This window comes from Canis lupus, chromosome 5 (genome assembly GCF_011100685.1).
Source record: "Canis lupus familiaris isolate Mischka breed German Shepherd chromosome 5, alternate assembly UU_Cfam_GSD_1.0, whole genome shotgun sequence".
Taxonomy (NCBI): domain Eukaryota; kingdom Metazoa; phylum Chordata; class Mammalia; order Carnivora; family Canidae; genus Canis; species Canis lupus.
The window spans coordinates 27,312,341-27,332,729 of NC_049226.1; the positions used below are offsets into that span (position 1 = coordinate 27,312,341).

General features: G+C 36.8%; 1 long non-coding RNA gene across 4 annotated transcripts in view; it reads right to left on the bottom strand.

Moving 5' to 3' along the window:
• LOC106558805 overlaps positions 1–20,389 on the bottom strand; it is a 55,898-nt gene that overhangs the window by 28,369 nt on the left and 7,140 nt on the right. For 2 of the 4 annotated variants that reach the window (XR_005359358.1, XR_005359355.1), the window contains exon 3: positions 14,238–14,336. This is a non-coding gene — a long non-coding RNA (uncharacterized LOC106558805). Of the gene's footprint in view, positions 1–332; positions 689–13,623; positions 13,683–14,237; positions 14,337–20,389 lie in introns of those variants that run through there. The other 2 variants (XR_005359357.1, XR_005359356.1) reach the window with 2 other exon arrangements.

Genomic DNA, 20,389 nt, shown 5'->3' on the forward strand with positions numbered 1-20,389 from the left:
AATGGGGGATCATATTTCTTTTGAGTTGTTGGTTCCTAAAATGTATGCTCTAATCATTTCTGTTTGCCTGGGACTCAGTCAGTATCTTTGGTGAAAAGGAAGGATAGTTTTCATAGCTGGGATCTTAGGTACTGTACACAGATTATTGCCTAGGTTTGTTCCTTCATTTTATTTTTTTAAAGATTTGTTTACTTATTGACAGAGCGAGCACAAGTGGGGAAAAGCACAGAGGGAAAGACTCTCCAGCTGACTCCTCCTAAGCATGTGGCCCCATGCAGGGGTCTATCTCACAAGCCATGAGATCAGGACCTGAGCCGAAACCAAGAATCAGAGGCTTAATGGACCGAGCTACCCAGGCACCCTGCTCCTTTATTTTTTTTTCAATATACAATATGCTTGAATCTCTCACCCTCTGCATTCCCCTCCTCCAGCCCCCAACTCTACCTGTTGACTGGTGGTTGTGCCCATGAACTTCTCCATCCTGTCCCTTTCTTTACCACAGTGAAGTTCCCACTCTCCTGCTACCTTTATTTACCTAGTCTCATGGGTACATGAATCCCTTCCTGGGCTGTCACATTGCTCCTCTATGACAATTCTGCCTTTATGAATCTCTACGGAGTTGAACTCCTGGTCCAAACTCTTCCTTTGGGCTCCACTTTTGACTGCCAAGGATGCAAGTGATCTGTAACTGCAGAAAAAAAACATCAGATTGTAACTAAAGTGTATAACCTCAGGTCAGAAATGGTTTGAAAAAATGTAGAAGAAAAAGCACCGGACCAAATAGGCAAAATGGAATTTACTCCAGACTCTTACAGTAGGGGACAGAGACTCATCTCTTCACTGGGGCACTGGGAGGAAGCACTTTTAGGCACTGAGGGAAGCTAGATCCTGGAAGATACCGGTGGAGAGGCTGCACAGTGCTTGAGGCCCTCTGTGTTTGCTGATTGGAGCCTATAGAAGTCAGATTCCTGCCTCCTCACAGAGACCAGAGAACAGGGGCTCTATCTTTCTTGATCACTTTATTTTAAAGATATAGCTCTCGGGATCCCTGGGTGGCGCAGGGGTTTGGTGCCTGCCTTTGGCCCAGGGCGCGATCCTGAAGACCCGGGATCGAATCCCACGTCGGGCTCCTGGTGCATGGAGCCTGCTTTCCCCTCTGCCTGTGTTTCTGCCTCTCTCTCTTTCTCTCTCTGTGACTATCATAAATAAATAAACATTTTAAAAAAATTTTTAAATAAAAAAAAAAAAAGATACAGCTCTTTTTGAACAAAGACACCTCCCCTCCATGGTAAAACTGACAAAAGATTAGAAAATTTACATCTCAAGGATCAGGGAGGGAATTTACAATTTCAAGTCTTCTAAATTAAATGCTCAAAGGAAAGAGAGACTGGGGCCTGGAGTCAGAAAGAAGTCTGCTTAAAATTCAGTCAAGCCATGGGGAATGTCAAGTCTGTCTTGGTCAGATACCAAGTTCATTACGTGCAGTCCCAAGTCCTTAATTCTAAGCACTGAACTGATTTCTTTAAAGGCCATGTTTGCTCAAAATATTCATGGTAGGCTCAAGATCATATTGGCTATTGCCTCTATATTTTAGAAAATAAGAGAAGCCTCTAACAGAGCTTCCCAACAAACTGATTAATTACCATTGAATCTTAAAGTCTTACCATGCATCTATCTTCAAACAGATTTATACCAATGCAATTTCAAATCCTTACATCATGATTACTCTTGGCAGGGGGCAACTGGGTGAAAGGCACGTAGGATCTCTGTACATTTTCCCCCTCCTGTTTTATATCCCTTTATTCGGTGAGCCCTTGTTTAGAATCTGATGTGGGAACCTAGTGTCCAATAGCTTGGATGAGACTTCCGTGTGGTAGGTAAGGACAGAAATGAAATAACCACATTCATCAATGCCAAACAAGCAAAGGTCGGGTGAAGGGGCTTTGTCTGCTGCTACAGACTCAGGGAAAGATCTTGGGGACCTCAGTGCTCCTATCACCCCAGAATACAGTTGAAGAGTCATGGTCTGAACAGCTTGCACTTCTACCCATGGCCCAGAGCCACTTTGGTGTGTATGTGTGCAAGCATGCATAAGTCATAAAATTCACATAAAATGAAATTCATTCTTTTAACCATTTTTAAGTGTACAACTTGAAAGATTTCAGTATATCCATAGTGTTTGGCACCTTTCATCCGTACCTAATATCAGAATATTTTCCTCACCCTAAAAGGAAACTCTATGTCCATGAAAGAGTCACCCCCCCCAGCCATATAATTTCTCCATTTCTATGGAGTTCTTTATTCTACACATCTTCAAGGTTTATCCATGTTATAGTATGTATCAGTCCTTCTTTTTTTTTTTTTTAATTTATTGAGCAAGAGACAGAGCACAAGCAGGGGGAGCTGCAGAGGCAGAGAGAGAAGCCAACTCCCCACTGAGCAGGGAGCCCCACATGGGGCTCAATTCCAGGACACCAAGATCACAACCTGAGACAAAAGCGGATGCTCAACCGACTGAGCCAACCAGACCCCTTCTTCTTCTTTTTTTTTTTTTTAAATGACAAAATAATATTTCATTGTGTGGATATACCACTTTTGTCTGTCCATCAGTCAGATCATGGGCATCTGGGTTGCTTCCACTGTTTGCATATTATTAATAATGCTGTTATAAATATTCATGAACAGGTGTTTTGTTTAACATATGTTTTCAGATCTTTTCAGAATACTCAGGAGTGGAAAAGCTGGGTAATTCTACGTTCAACTTTTTGATTAGACTATTGCTTACTCCAACTATTATCCACTGCTCCAAGCAGTAGCAAGGAATACATATTCCTTTAAATGATTTCAACAAATATTACTGGGTCAGATAGGCTCCTTAGCCCTAGGAGGGTTCTGAGTTAGGCAAAATAGACAAGCCCTGTGGGCCAAGCCTTGGGGAGCCACCACAAGGGGCAGAGTAAGCAACCATAATTCTTTGAAGGTAAGGTCCATTCTACTCCCTCTGATATCACACACTTGTAGTCAGAATGCAGACTAGTGTTTTCAAGACCACTAACAAATCAAGGATCAGAGGACTAAGTGAAAATGCTATGAAGTTCTCTTATTGATATTCAGCTGCTTTGTTCTTTTTTAATTAAGCATTCCTCTTGTTGCTGTAAGCTTTTGAGCAATATCCAGAATTTCAAGAAATTTAATTCTGATACTTTTTGCCAGTTGATTCACTGCTACTGTTAGTGAGACAGACTTTTGGAGTTTCCTACTATGCCATTTTCATTAATGTCTACTCTGTGTACACATTTTTGCAACTCCCTATGAATCGATAAGTATTTCAAAATAAAAGTAAAAATAAAACCCTATATTTTCCACATATATTTGATGAATTAAAAAATGAACAAAGGGTAATAAGAAATAAAATACTAATAGCTGAGAAATCAAGTCTTATTTGAAGTGTATTTATTTAACACATTCAAAATGGATTAAAAACCTAAATGTGAGACCTGCAAGCATAAAATCCTAGAAAACACAGGAAGTAACCTCTTTGACATTAGCTATAGAACCTTTTTTTCTAGATATGTCTTCTGAGGCAAAGGAAACAAAAGCAAAAATAAACTACTGGAACTACATCAAAATAAAAGGCTTCTGCACAGTAAAAGAAACAATCAACAAAACTAAAAGGCAGCCTACTGCATGGGAGAAGATATTTGTAAAGAAGTGTCTGATAAAGGGTTAATATCCAAAATATAAAAATAATTTATAAAACACAACACCCAAAAAATAAATAATCCAATTATAAATGGGCAGGAAACAAGAATAGACATTTCTCCAAAGAAAATGACTAACACAGTTGAAAAGATGCTCAACATCAATCATTATCAGGGATATATATATATATACATATATATATATATATATATGTATATATATATATATACAGGATATCATATATATCAAGGATATATATATACACACAAGGATATCATATATATCAAAGATATATATATATATACACAATATATCAGGGATATATATATACACACACACACACACACATATATATATATACACACATATATTACCTCACAGCTGTGAGAATGGCTAAAATCAACAACAAAAGAAACAACAGGTGTTGGTGAGACCAGAGAGAAAGGGGAACCCTTGTGCACTGTTGGTGGGAATGGAAACTGCCACTCTACAAAACAGTATGGAATTTTCTCAAAAACTTAAAAAAAAAACTATCCAATATAGAGGTTTCTCAAAAAGTTAAAAATAGAACTATCCAACAATCTAGCAATCACACTACTGTGTATTTATCTAAAGAATACAAAAATATTAATTCAAAAAGGTACATGCTTCTCCAAGTTTATAGCACATTATCTACATTAGCCAAATTATGGAAAGAGCCTAGATGTCCATCAACCAATAAAAGGATAAAGAAGATGTGGTATTTATAGACAATGGAATATTATCCAGCCCTCAAAGGAATGAAATCTTGCCATTTGCAAAGACATGGAAGGAGCTAGAGAGTATGATGCTAAGGGAAATGTCAGTCATAGAAAGATAATTATCACATGATTTCACTCATATGTGAAATTTAAAAAACAACAAACGAGTAAAGGGGTGAAAAAAAGAAACAAAGAGACAAACCAAGAAAACAGACTCTGAACTACAGAGAAGATACTGATGGTCACCAGAGGGGAGGTCATGAGGGGATAGGGGAAATACATGATGAGAATGAAGGAGGGCACCTATTGTGGTTAGCAACAGGATGTATGGAAGTGTTGATTCACTGTAGTGTACACCTGAAACAATATTACACTGTATGTTAACTAACTGGAATTTAAATAAAAACTTTAGGGATGCCTGGGTGGCTCAGCAGTTGAGCCTTTGGCTCGTGGGCATGGTCCCAGAGTCCTGGGATCGAGTCCCATATCAGGCTCCCTACATGGAGCCTACTTCTCCCTCTGCCTATGTCTCTGCTTCTCTCCCTGTGTCTCTCATGAATGAATAAATAAAATATTAAAAATAAATAAATAAAAACTTTAAAAATATAAAAAACAGTCAAAATGTTAAAATATATATATATAGTCCAATTTGTTAAAAAAATTGGTAGAGAATTTATGAGAACAAATACATTAATTATGTTAAATTATTGCTAATTTAATGTGGATTTCTACTCTTTCCCCAATATTATGAGACATTAAGTATCTGTTACTATCTTCGATGAAGCATTGCTATTGAACCATGGCCTCAATCCAGAAAGCAAAATATACGTATTTTTCCATCTCTGGAGATAAGAATAGAAAAGTAGGGCATATGCTTTTTAATGTGAAAACAGACAAGATAACTTGAATGCAGCAATTACCTCAGCTGCCAATCAGCATGTTTTTATTTTATTTCCTTTTGAAGCAGTGTTGTTTTCTATATTTGTATAAGAAATATTTAAATTGTAGTTTCTCTAAAGAGGCATTTATTTCAAGTGTATGGTAAGTGCTGATTCTGCAATTATTGCTAATTGGAGAATTTCCAACTCGCTTGCTGTGTTGAGAGCCTCATGATTTTGCCATATCCCTTTCTCCTTTATACTTCAAATTTGTGGAATGAAAAATATACCAAACTAAAATTACACTTTCAAATACATCATACTATAACTAAACTACTTTCTATGCCTTACAGATGGCACAAGCTCGAAAGTGACAAGTCCTGCATACCAATGACTCCTCTGTGCCAGTGAGTCAGAATCATGTAAAGGTAATTTGTGATACAAAATTTTACTCTATTCAAATAATAAAAAAATATTGTTTAATTTTCAGTATGAATCTACAACATATGTTTGAAAATGAAACCACAATACAATTTTTATTTATTTTTACTTTTAATAAATATGTATATATTTAAGGTGTACAACATGTTCTGTTATACATATAGTGAAATGATTACTACATTCAAGCAAATTAACATATTTGTCTCATCACATAACTATCAGTTTTGAATGTGTGGGGAGAGCACCTGAAATCTACTTTCTTAGCAAATTTTTGGTATAAATATAGTATATTTAACTATAGTCATCATAATCTACATTAGATCTCTAGAGTTATCCATCCTACATAGTTGCAACTTTTTACCTGTTAACCAACATCTCCCTACCCTTGCAACTACCATTCTTTTTTTTTTAAGATTTTATTTATTTAAAAAAAAGATTTTATTTATTTATTCATGAGAGACAGACAGAGAGGCAGAGACATAGGCAGAGGAGAAGCAGACTCCCTGTGGGGAGCCCGATGTGGGACTCAATCCCAGGACTCCGGGATCACAACCTGAGCCGAAGGCAGATGCTCAACCACTGAGCCACCCAGGTACCCCTTGAATTACCATTCTAATCTACACTTCCACATATACAACTTTCTCAGATTTCACATATAACTGAGACCATTCAATATTTTCTTTCTGTGTCTGGCTTATTTCACTTAGCATAATGTCTTCCAGTTTCATCCATGTTGTCATTAATGCAGAATCATTTTATTTTATTTTATTTTATTTTATTTTATTTTATTTTATTTATTTTATTTATTCATCTGAGAATGAGAGAGAGAGAGAGCAGAGAGAGAGCATGCACACAAGTGGGGAGGGGCACAGGAAGAGGAGAAAAGAATCCGGAGCAGACTCCAAACTGAGGACAGAGCCCCACTCTGGGCTCAATCCCACAATGGGAAGATCATGACCCAAGCCAAGGCAAGAGTTGGACACTTAATCAGCTGAGCCACCCATGTACCCTATAAGGATGATCTTCCTTTTTAAGGCTGAAATATATATATATATATATATATATATATATATATATATATACACACACACACACTTAAAGTTTCTATATCAATTCATTCATTGACAGAAATTAGGTTATTTTCATATCTTGGCTCTTGTGAACACAGTTCCCAATGAACATGGGAATGCATATATCTCTTACAGATATTGACTTCATTTCCTTTGGGTATATACCAAGAAGACCAATTACTAAATCATGTGGTAGTTTTATTTTTAAAATTTTCGAGAAGTTCTATACTGTTTTCAATTATGGCTGTACCAGTTTGCATTCCCACCAACAGTGTACAAGCCTTGCATTCCACAGGCTCACCAGTCCTTACTATCTCTTGTCATTTTGATACTAGCCATTCTAACAAATGTGAGGTGATATGTCATTGTGATTGTGATTTGAATTTCCCTGATGATTAGTATTATTAAGTACCTTTTCATATAGCTGTCTTTCATGTGAATATCTTTGGGAAACTGTTGATTCAGTTCCTCTGCCCATTTTTAATTGACTTCTTTTTTTTTCTCTCTATTTTTTGTTTTTTGTTTTTGTTTTTGTTTTTTCTTTGGCTATTGAGTTGAATGAGCTCTTTATATATTTTGGATACTAACCCCTTTAATTCATATGGAACCACAAAAGACTCTGAATAGAGTCTCAAGAAATCTTGAGAAAGAAGAACAATGCTGGAGGCTTCACATTTTCTGAGAAGAATATGTATTCTGTTGTTTGTTGGATGGCATATGTTATAAATGTCTATGAAATCCACCCGGTATAATGTGTAGTTTAAGTCCAATGTCCCCTTATTTATCTTTTGTATGGATGATCTAGTCATTGCTGAAAATGGTTTAGTGAAGTCTCTACTGTTATTATATTGCTATGTATTCCTCTCTTCAAGTCTGTTAATATTTGTTTTGTATGTTTGCATGCTTCTATGGTGGGTGCATGCATGTTTACAAATGTTACATCTTCTTGCTAAATTGACACCTTTATCATTGTATACTGATCTCTTTTGTCTCTTATTACAGTCTTTACTTAAAGTCTCATATGTATACATATACATACAAATATCTTCCTTGTTTTCTTTTGGTTTCCATTTGCATGGAATATTTTTTTTTATACATCCTGTCACTTCTAGTCTTAAGGCTCACTTAAGTATGAGTCCTTAAGGTGAAGTGAACCTTTTGTAGTCAATATATAGTTTACTCTTTTATAAAAATATTTATTTATTTATTTATTTATTTATTTATTTATGAGAGAGGCGGGGGAGAGAGAGTGAGCAATTGAGGGGACAGATGGGGAGAGAGAAGAGAAGGAGAAGAATCCCAAGCATACTCCCCACTGAGTGTGGAGCTTGACTTGGAGCTCCAAATCATGAGCCTGAGATCATGATCAAGAGTTGGATGTTTAACCAACTGATCCACCCAGGTGTCTACTCATAACTCTTGTTTTTTAATCCATTCGACTACTACTCTACAGCTTCTGACTGGAGAATTTATTTCATTTACATTTAAAGTAATTATCAATAAATATGGCCTTACTATTGCTATTTTATTGTTTACTGGCTGTTTTGTCATTCCTTTGTTCCTTTCTTCTCTTACTATCTTCCTTTATGATTTGATGATTTTCTGTAGTGGTGTACTTAGATTTCTTTCCTCTTACCTTTTGTGTATCTACTCTAACTTTTCACTTGGTCATTACGATGAGACCTACACAAAACACCTTATTTTTATAGCAGTCTGTTCTGAACCAGTAACAATGTAAGTTCAAATGAATATTAAAGCTCTACATTTTTACTCTCCCCTTCAATGTTTTAGGTTTTTTTTTCTTTTTTTTTTAATTTTTTATTTATTTATGATAGTCACACAGAGAGAGAGAGAGAGAGGCAGAGACACAGGCAGAGGGAGAAGCAGGCTCCATGCACCCAGAGCCCGAGGTGGGATTCGATCCCGGGTCTCCAGGATCGCGTCCTGGGCCAAAGGCAGGCGCCAAACCGCTGCGCCACCCAGGGATCCCTGTTTTAGGTTTTGATGTCACAATTTACATCTCTTTCCCTTATGGATTAACAAACTATTATAGTTACTGTTATTTTTAATACTTTGCTTTCTGAACTCTTTATCAGGTAAGTCACTTATTGTTATTTCATTAAGATCTGTTTCTGGAGTGGAACGCCTGGGTGGCTCAGTGGTTGAGTGTCTGCCTTTGGCTCAGAGCATGATCCCAGAGTCCCAGGATGGAGTCCAACATCAGGCTCCCCGCAGGGAGCCTGCTTCTCCCTCTGCCTGTGTCTCTGCCTCTCTCTCTGTGTCTCCCATGAATAAATAAATAAAATCTTATAAAAAAAAATGTTTCTGGAGTTTTCTTATCTTCTTTTTGAGGGGAACATCTTCTTTTTCTTCATTTTCCTTGATTCTCTGTGTTGGTTTCTATGCCTTAGGTGTTAACAGCCATCTCTCCCACTCTTGACAGACCAGTTTCATTCACCCTGGCCCAAGCTCTTGATTCATTTTCAAACCTTTGTGATTGCCCAAACTACCTTCTTTGTTCTTAGTGGCTCCTAGTAGTTGAGGGAATGCCAAGGCCTATCAGTGTTCCATTCCAGCAGGGAAAATCCTAGTTAGTAACTTGATTCAAGTTAATTAGAAGCCATATACTCAGGCGGTGGCTTTTAAAGTATGCAAACAGGCTTCTTCCAAGGAAAAACTGGAAGACAGACACTTTTTTTGTCAGTTCCCTCTGTGCTGAGCTCTGGGAGATAGTGGAGATAGCTGGTTAAGAACTCTCTTGGTCTGCTATAGTCCTGTGGGATCAGAGAATGGAAGCTTTGCTGTCAATCCAGAGGTGCTTCCCCTGGGTGGCGACCACAAAAGCTGGAGCACCAGACATGTGCACAAACTCTTTCAAGGGATATTCTAGCCACATGGAGGAAACCAGAGGAAGAACAAGGGGACTGCACTCATAAGCCTCTCAGGTGTCTGGAGAGGATCATGTTCATCTTGACCTTTAGGCAGCAGCTTTTAAATTATGGAAATAGGCCTCTTCCAAACCGAGATTGGGAGATTAGTTTCTGTCAGTTCTGTTCATGCTGAGCCCTGGGAAGAACTGTTAACTTGGCTTACTATAGTCTTGTCATTCTCATGGATGCAAGTTCCATTGCTTTTTAAGCTATCCTTTTTTGAGGGCTATCCTTCAGGGGGAAGTGTTAAAAGGTAGGTGCTAGATATTAGGTCTAAATCTTCTGCTCCTTAGGTTGCAGCTGGGAATTGTGAGGTCCCTCTGGATGGTATGTCACTGTGCCAGGGGTGAAGTTTATGGCAAGAGAGCATCTTTCCTAACCAGTTCAGTGTGGATGGTGTGAGTATTTTCTATTGTTGTCTGCTTGATGTGTAGGAGTTGCTTGTTTCATTTCTGGTTTCTTCCAGAAGAAATTCCTCTGTGCCTAGTGTAGATTCAGTAGGTCTGGATCCTCTGAATGAGGTGAGTTCATGATCCTCCCATGTAGCCATTTTAAACTAGAACCTCTTGTTGTTGTTGTCGCTGTTGTTTTTCATATTTTATTTCTTTCTATATCTCCAGTGTTTCATATCTAATAGGCACTCAATATCTGTTTGTTTAATGAATGAGGTACGAGGGAGGGAAGAGCTAATTGTGTGCATTTTGATTTCTAAAAGACTATCAGATAAAGGTCTAATTTCTCTTTCGTTTTATATGATGAGATTTCAGCCCCTCCACCCCACCCCCTGGCCAAAAAAAAAAAAAAAAAGAGAAGGCTGGTCAGTAATAAGGGGAAACATACTCCTATATTCATAAATAAGAACAAAAAGAATCAGAGAGGATGAATGCAATGTGACTTGTTTTGGACACAATGGAAAGCCATAAGAGTTTCTGAACATAAAGTGGTATCCTGCATTTTTCCGTGTCTTCTACTTAGACTCACATGGTCCTACTATAATTCTTAACATATGCATCCTGTATTAAAGGCAGCTTTCCTCTTCTGTGGATATCTTCTGACTGTGGTTGCATTTATTTCAACTTAAAAATCTAAAATCCCTGAACAACAGTACCATTCAATAGCTTTTTGCTATTGACATTTCTTACTTTTTTCAAGATTTTGCATTTCTAAAGCTTCTGCAGTCTGACTCCTTTAACAACTATTTCTCAGAAAATACTCTTGCCAGGGTCATCAATTATTTCTAAACTCAAAGTAAAAATTTTTAATTACTTGATTTCGCTCTAGCAAATGTCATGGCTGATTTCTAACCTCCTATACTCTTTGGATTCTATGGCATTTCTCTCTTGCTTTTCTTGAAAGCAGGCTCTTCTTTTATAGCTGATATTATTTTTGATATTCTCATTTCTTTTCATTTCTAGTTCTTGTTTTACATGTTTTACCTAGAAAATCATATTTACTTCTAAGGATTCAATGGTCATATATATAGACATGGCCCTAAAATCTATATTTCCTGAGCTCTAGATCCATAAATTCAACCCTTCATTCAATCTCTCCAGTGGATATGTTTCAAAAACAACTGTTCAGGGGCACCTGGCTGGCTTGGTCAGAAAAGCATGTGACCTTTGATCTGAGTCATGAGTTTGAGCCTCATGTATGGGGTAGAGATTACTTAAATAAATAAAACTTTAAAAAATTAAACAAAAACATGAAATTCCAATATGATGTCATCCTATCCCTGCATAACTAACATGCTCTACATCTTAATTTCTCTGTTGAGGTTAATGGTACCAGTTACAAAACCAGAAAGAAGGCACCCTCCTTGTCTTCTTCCTGTCTCTCCATCCACATCAATTCAATCTAAATCCTATGTCTCTCAAAGCCACCCATTATTTCCATTTCCCTTGCCAAAGTTTTCATTAAGACCAATATTATCTCTCATATGGATAATTTTTTCATAACTCCTTACTGGACTCCTTGCTTCTATGATATTTTTACATGTATTTCCTATCCACAAGACCTAAACAAGTACACTATTCAAGGGAATGCATATTCCCATCCAATTATGATTCACACACAATATTATATCAATCAAGGAATCACTACAGAAAAGCAAGTGTGAGGATGAGCATGGTATTGATCATGGAAGCTACCATTTAGAAATGGTATATATATTGGTATATATACCATATATACCAATATATATAAATGGTATATATTGCCATTATATATACCAATATAAATGGTATATATTGCATATACTGCAATACACAAAGGCCAGTCTGAAGAATGATGATAGGTCCTTTTGAAGGTTTAGCAGAGGTGCCACTTTGGATATCATGCTCTCTAAAAAATGTCACACCAATCTCCGGGATGCAAGATATACCACCAAATCAATACTATTTATGGTGCAATGTGCCCAGTAGATAAAATACAGGAGTCCTGGAACTACAGGTGGAAGTAAAAAGTGGCTCCATTCCCTGATGCTCTTAATAGCTCAGTAAGTAGAGTTTGTGCTCCTTTGTCTTACAACACAGAGACCTGCTTCTAGAAGCCTCCAAAGGGCATATATTTCTCTCAGAGCACCCATTTATAGTTTAGCTATGACTACTGCCTCATCATTTTGGGCTTCTTGTGCCAAGAGATGAACAGACAAGGAATCGAGTCAACTTCCAGGTATGAGCAAATGACCCTGATCTTCCCAAGATAGGGTTGAATCTATACATTGAGAGTGGGGGACACAGCAAGCACACTTGGCATCCAGGTGCTCACTGGGGGCATGTCATGGTACTCCCCTCCTTAACTGAGATGATACAGAGAAATATAGTAACCAGAAACTTAGAAAGATATTGGTTGAACTGGATCTTGGCTCACTTAGTGATGTGGGTCTGGGCTATGTCAGCAGATAATACTCCAAAACTAGCTGAAGCTAGCTGAGTGTGAAGGAAAAATAGAAAGGAGAGAAGGCAGAGATGATAAATTTCAAGTGTAGCCCTGGGAGCAGCTGCTGCAGCTGGAGCTATCTTTCCTCCCAGTCTATCTAAGTTTCCTTACAAAAAACCCCACATCATTTGAAATCCTGAAGGAGCTGTTCCTAGAAGGGATAAATGTATTTTTATAAAGCAAGTGTATCTGAAAGGCTTAATGGGATGCTCTTTTATGCACCTCGGATCCCCCTCCATGACTAAAGCACTCTCCCCCAAATGCAAAGAATGCTGGTTGCCGAGGACTCCCCTCTAAGCCTATCCCCAAGAATTAACCTATGTTGTCTTCATCAAACCAAGTGCATGTCTTTTCCCTGGTGGAGGCCACATTTATTTGCTAATTGGAGTCAAGTACAAAGGTACAAGCCCATTATACTACATATCCCTAAAGTTTTATTCCAGCTCAGGTATGTGTCCCATGAGACTGGCTGAGAGGCCTCAAGTGAAAATGCATTGCACTTCACCTCCCTAAGTCCAGTCCTGTTTTCTTCATTTTTACAAATCTTGTTTCAGGAGAATATTCACTGGCAAACTTCCTCCATGTCAATCTTCATATGAGAATATGTCTTCCAGATGCTTCAGCATATGTGAGGCTAAAAGTATATATATACTATAAGGTAGCAAGCATATCATTAATGAAAAAAATGAGCCACAAAATATTTTTTGTAGTAACATGGAGAATGCTTGGATTTTAAGTATTTTGCTGTACATAAGGGAGATAAAACATAATGTAACTTTAGGAAAGATCATCCAGTACCTTTTTTTTAATTTTATTTATTTATTCATGAGAGATATAGATGGAGAAGCAGAGACACAGGCACAGGGAGAAGCAGGCTCCCTGTGGAGAGTTGGATGCAGGACTCAATCCCAGGACTCGGGGATCATGCCTTGAGCCAAAGGCAGATGCTCAACCACTGAGCCACCCAGGCATCCTCGTCCAGTACTTTTCATAGTGAGAGTGAAAAGCAAAGACAAGAACAAAACAAATCCCAGATGAACCAACATAGATTGACTAAAACCCACAGGGCCAAGAATGACCACTTTAAAGGCAGATTCTATGGGAATAGTAGAGATGAATATGAGAAGATTGACTCATAAATTTAAGTAGGCAGCATTATCTTTTTTTTTTTTTCTTTAATTTCAGCCATTTCACAAATTACTCTTTGGAACATAGTATCTGCATATGTCACACTTTAAAAGACTTTAAAGTCTTTAAACTATATTGTAAACTTACTGCAGTGAAGATTAAAAATCCAAGATCCAAGATATTTCAAATCAGATGGGACTAGACACTCAGTTAACATAAATATTTTAATAATTCCAAATTTAAAGACACCTTAAATCATTAATATTTAGTATCCATCATCTAAGTCAAAGGAATTGGCCAATAGGATTTTTGGAGGGGAGAAGTGCTGGTTTCTAACAGCAGATCCATAAAAGCTAGTAAATTGCTTTATGAATATGGAAAAATGATTTTTGAGTTTATTATTTTCCTTACCTTCTTCCATTCCTTCCATTCTAGCAAGGAGGCAGACATCTTGTTCCATATATGCTTAAGAAGTTAGTAGCAGGGTTTCTTGGATTTATTTTCCAAAATCTGGAGAAAATGTATGAAGGAAGAGGGATATGTAATATTCAAATACTATTACTGGAAGTAGGAGAAAAGAGATGAAGGTCTGGGGACCCGTGAGCTGCAGAGGGTTTGAGTTGCAGGCTCTAAGACAATCACCAAGGAATCAGCAGTGTGGTGTGTCAGGACTCCTGGTTGCAGGCCTGGGACTCCCAGCCTCATCAGAGAGCCTTGTGTCTCCACATACTAGAAGTAGAACAGTGCCAGCTTGGATGTTTCTAAATGGACCAGGACAATGGGATTCCTAGCAACAATCAGTGTCAACAGAGACTAATCGCAAAACAAGCTAAACAACTTGGCTCCAAGTAAGACCTCCAAGTTAAGCAGACCTCAAAAGCTGGGACAGGGAGTACAATCCAAAGAGTATGAACTACAGTTGAATTCCCATCCAATTCTGGGGGCTGTGCTCAGAGTAGAAATTAAGGAAGTTCACAGAAAAAGAAAAAAGTGGAAATACATGTTCACCTGGGTTCATAGAACAAGACTCACATCTGCTGCAGGCACATGAAAATAACTGAGTAATGAGTGATGCATTCCCATTTCTAAACCAAAGAGATTAAATATTAAAGTCACTTTTAAATTTCATGTTTTATATTTCAAACTGCATTTTATAGCATTTTTATAGGATTCACACAATGGAAACTCTTCTCAAAATGAAAGAAATTCCTCTAGTTACATCAATTACAAGTACTATTCAATGCATATATTCCCACTCTGTGATGGCACTTATTTTCTGCAGCTGAGCTTTAAGTTAATTAAATATGAAGCCCCAGTCCCTATTCATAAAATCTGCTCTCTTACATATAAATTATTTTCCCAGATAAGATCTTAATGCATAAAATGTCATTCTTGATCTTGAACTAAAAATGTAGAGATGACTTTATCTGTTTAAATTAAAAGTAGAATAACTGCAAATGAAAAAAAAAATCTTCTTTCCTGCTTAGGTTGATATAATGCTTTATTTAGGATTATTACTTAGATGTAACATGCCGATATGATGCTTAGTGAAGCCTTGGATCTTAAATGCTGAGTTTTCAATTTCTTTAATTTTTTTTATTTCTTGAAATAATAAAACCACCAATCCTCAAAGAAAAAATGTTTATGTGTTACATCATTCATATGATAGTGAAGTTCTAACACTGTCAACTGATTATAACATAGTCTAGTATCGCTAGGTTAGGCCGATATTCCTAAGTAATTCTGATGGTCCTTTTGAAGAGTTAGCTTCATATTGTTTTTATCTTATTTTATTTTATTTTATTTTATTTGAGCAGGGTGGAGGGAGGGGCAGAGGAAAAGAGAATTTCAAGCAGACTTCCTGCTGGGCTCAGAAGCCAAGGTGGGGTTTGATCTCAGGTCCTGAGATCATGACCTGAGCTGAAATCAAGAGTCGGACACTTAACCAACTGAGCCAGCAGGTGCCCCTTCATATCGTTTTTTGAAAGGAAAAAAAGAAGGAAGGAAGGAAGGAAGGAAGGAAGGAAGGAAGGAAATTAAGTACGGAAAGAAAGAACGAAGAAGAAAAGAAAGAGCAAGACCGAAGCATACACTCCAGCCCATACGCACGAAGAAACCCGACAAGCCCTCCTAATCCCTCCCTCCCCTCCAAGACAGACCCGCCCGCAGCACGCACGCACCCCCCCGCGCCCTACTCCCCCTCCGCCACGCAACGCAGACCGCCCGAAGAAAGAAAGAAGAAAGATAAGCTTTTTGTATCTAAATAGGTCAGTTGGACCTCTTTGAAATCAACTCAGAATTCAATTCTAAAGCAGGGTAGTGTCTGCGTTCAGTTCAGAGTAACCCGTTCATTTGTCTGGAGTTCTCTTTCACTTGTAGACTTTCATAAGCAAACATTCTGTCTTTCTGTTACGAGTCACTGACTCCTCATTTCCTGAACAGAGACCACTGACCAAGGTGGTGTCTGCTTATACACTAATGCTTGCTAGCTTTCAGCCAGGTCAGATTTTGAGGCATCCTGTTCTCTCTGCCATTTTAAGAGAGATCCGAAATTGCCTGAACTTGCTGAATATTTCAGCTCCATAGAGTTTTTCTTTAACAATAGCCAATTTTTCTGGATAAGGACAGAAAGCATGAATCTTTGAAATTGAAGAGATGACATGCATACTTTAATAGTGTTTTGGTAAAACACTCTAACTCATTTTCATTGTGTCTACGTGACAGGCTTACCTTGAAAAGAAGTTCACAGACTTACACTTTGCTCTGCTTGTCCACTAAAATTTAATAAAATCTTGGAATAAAGTTGGTTTTTCTTTTCTTTAAAGACAAATCCATATCTAAAGCAGTGATCCCTAATGAAGGCATTACCTCATATCTAACCAGATTTCCTTTGAGGTAGTTTGTCCATTTTTTTTTTTTTTTGGTCTAGTTCATACTTATTCTATTGTGATCTGACCCCCAAATCCCATCATCAAACAAGAAGTGACTTCCCTCCCCTACATGCTCAAATCTTCCATACAGACTTCTCAGAGTGATTTCTTGTCTTTGTTTATATGCTTTTCTCACTAAACTTGGAATTGCAGAAAGAAGAAAAGAAATCATTTTCTATTTATTTTTGTTTTCATGGTCTCCATCATATTTTTGTTGAATCAGTGGTTTAAATAATACTTATTTTATGCTAGCATATACAATGGCCACTTAGTTCTGTAGCTTTGGACTACGTATTTATATTAAAGCTCAGCTTCCTCATTGTAAATGAAGACAATAATTCCTCCTTAGCATACCTCAAAGAATTTGAGGGTTAACTGAAATGAAACAAGGGGAGATGCCTTGTAAATTGTAAAATACTATACAAATGTGAGTAATATAAGAAATTAATCGTCATGCAAACAGATCCAAATTACCTATCTTGCTATTTATTTTTCTTTGCCAGAGTATATTTTTTCCACTAAAGCACTAAAATTAAAAACAAAAACTTTGAGATCTACTAAAACATGGCTTAAAAATTTTGGTTAGAGGGCACCTGGGTGACTCAGTGGTTGAGCATCTGCCTTTGGCTCAAATCATGATCCCAGGGTCCTAGGATGGAATCTCACACCAGGCTCCCCACAGGGACCGTGCTTTTCCTCTGCCTGTGTCTCTGCCTCTCTTTGTGTGTCTCTCATGAATAGATAAATAAAATCTTTTAAAAAATTAGGTTAGAGACTTAAAAGTAGGGAGATGGATTTTGATCCTACTTATATTAAATCTTGTCCACTTAGAGGAACATATAGAAAGATGTTCAAAAAGTGTCAGTGTGTTTTCAGGTGGGTTTTGCATTAATTTTTAAACATTTTATGGATTATGTATTTTTGATAGGGCCTGTTTATAATTTTTATGGTTACAGAATAAGGGTCAAAAGACAAAATGTCAGGAAAAGATTGTCTCCCTTTACGGCTTTCCTTTTTCATATTCATTCCTCAGAACTCTGCCCTGTACTTAATGAAAATACACTTGGAGAGATACCAGTGATCACTCAGTTGCCAAGTGCAATACTCTTCAACTCCTTCAACTTACAAGACAGCCCTGGAGCTGTGTGGATACTCCCTCATTCCCCAAACCTTTTCCTCCCTTGATCTCAGGAACATCTTATTCTGCATGTCCTTTTGCTTCTCTGAATAATCATTCAATTGCCCTCTTTTCAGCTGACTTTTCTTCTGGTCTTTTAAAAAATATAATTTTCAGTAAAGGATAAGATTATGACTTTAAAGCCCATATAAAAATGAACATATTTTAAAGATCTACTAATTTAGTGAGGGATTCAAACAAATGTTATAACTGGTTCAAAAAATAATTTAAAAACGGGCACATTTATAGATCAAGAGTATGGAAATAGATATGTAAATGGTGGCAGGACTGGTTTTTCCACAGGGTAGAAGTGAAGATAATTAAACCTCTACCAGACAAGACATAATTTGCATGTATATCAGTGACCCACAATTTACAAAGAGTTGTAAAATAGACCAAAGTCAATGAAAGGTTAGAAATTAATAATTCCTAGAAGTCTGTGCTATATGTAGACAGTTCACAGCATTTTGTGAAACTTATTCTATTGAAAGTTATTGAAACTTACTTTTTTTATACCTCCTCCTATTAATATCCTATTAATATCATTGTTTTTCTATACCCTGATTCTTTCTTTTCCCATTCTACACATTCCTTCTGCTTCCATACTAAATTTAGGTATATGGACAAAGAGCACGGGTGGTTTTTTTTTTTCCTCCATAAGCATGTAGGTACTTGTTTAGTGATCACTTAACGACTTATGTTAATTTTAATCATAATAAATCCCAGTTGATCATGGTGCATGATCTTTTTAATGTATTGTTGAACTTGATTGGCTGATAATACATTAAGAATTCTCGCATCTATACTCAGGAGGGATACTAGCCTGAAGTTCTCGTTTCTTGTCGTTTCCTTGCCTGGCTTTGGTAACATTGGCCTTGTGAAGTAAGTTTGAAACTACTCCCTCCTCTACTTTTTGGTACAGTCTAAGAAAGATTAGAATTCTTCTTTAAGTGTTTGGTAAAATTCACCAGTGAAACCTTCTGGTTCTCGACTTATTTTCATTACGAGGATTTTGACTACTGACTCAATCTCTCTCCTCTGTCCTGTTCAGATTTTTTATTTCTTCCTGATTTCAAACTTCAGTATGTTTCTAAGAATTTATCCACTTATAGGTTGTTCAACTTATTGGCATAAAATTATTCATAGTAACCTCTAATTATCCTTCGTATTTCTGCAGTGTCAGTTTTAGCATCTCTTCCATTTATACTGTTATTTGTTGGAGGCCTATCTCCTTCTTGATGATTCCAGTTAAAGATTGGTGCATTTTGCTTATCTTCTCCAAAAGCCAACTCTTAGTTTCATTGATCATTGATACTGTTTTTTTAGTCTCCAGTTCATTTAATCTCATTCTGATCTTTGTTATTTCCTTCCTTCTAGTAACTGTGAGCTTAATTTAGTCTTCTCTTTCTTGTTCCTTGAGGCATAAAGTTAGATTGCTTACCTGAGATCTTTGTTTCTTTTTAATGTACTTATGACTATGAATTTCCATCTTAGATATGCTTTTGACGTATCTCATAGTTTTTGATCTGCTGTATTTCCATTTTCATTTGTCTCAAGATATTTTTTAATTGATTTTTTGAGTTCCTCTTTGACTCACTGGTTGTTCAGAAGCACATTGTTTAATCTCCACAATATTTGTGAATTTTCCGGTTTTCTTCTTGTAATTAATTTCCAGTTTCATATGATTGGGGTCAGGAAAGATATATGATATGATTTCAATCTCCTTAAATTTAATAAGACTTATTTAATGGCCTAATATGTGATCTATCCTGGAGAATGTCCTATGTGCTCAAGAAGAATGTGCATACTACTGCTATTTATTGGGATGTTCTGTATATGTCTCTTAGGTCATCTGGTCTAACAGAGCCTAATTCCAGTGTTTCTGTATTCATTTTCTGCCTCGATAATCTATGCATTGTTGAAAGTGGGATATCAAAATTCCCTATTATTACTCTATTGCTATCTATGTTTTCCTTTCATGTGTGTTAATATTTCCTTTATGTATTTAAGTGCTCTTATGTTGGGCCAAAAGTATTTACAAATATTATATTCTCTTGATAAATTGACTTTTTTATCACTAGATGATGGATTTTTTCACCTCTTGTTACAATCTTTGGTATAAAGTCCATTTTGTCAAAGGATATTTATTGCAGAGATGCAAGAATGGTTTAACAGCCCCACATCAATCAGTATGATATACTATATTAACAGAATGAAGGATAAAAATCATAAGATCACTTCAACAAATGCAGAAAAAAACTTTAAAAATATTTAACATACTCTTATTATAAAAAGTCTCAACAAACTGGGTATAAAAGGAATGTATCTCTACATAGTAAAAGCCAGAGATGACAAACCCACAGCTAACATCATACTCAATAATAAAAAGCTGAAAACTTTGCTTTTTTTTATAATAAATTTATTTTTTATTGGTGTTCAATTTGCCAACATACAGA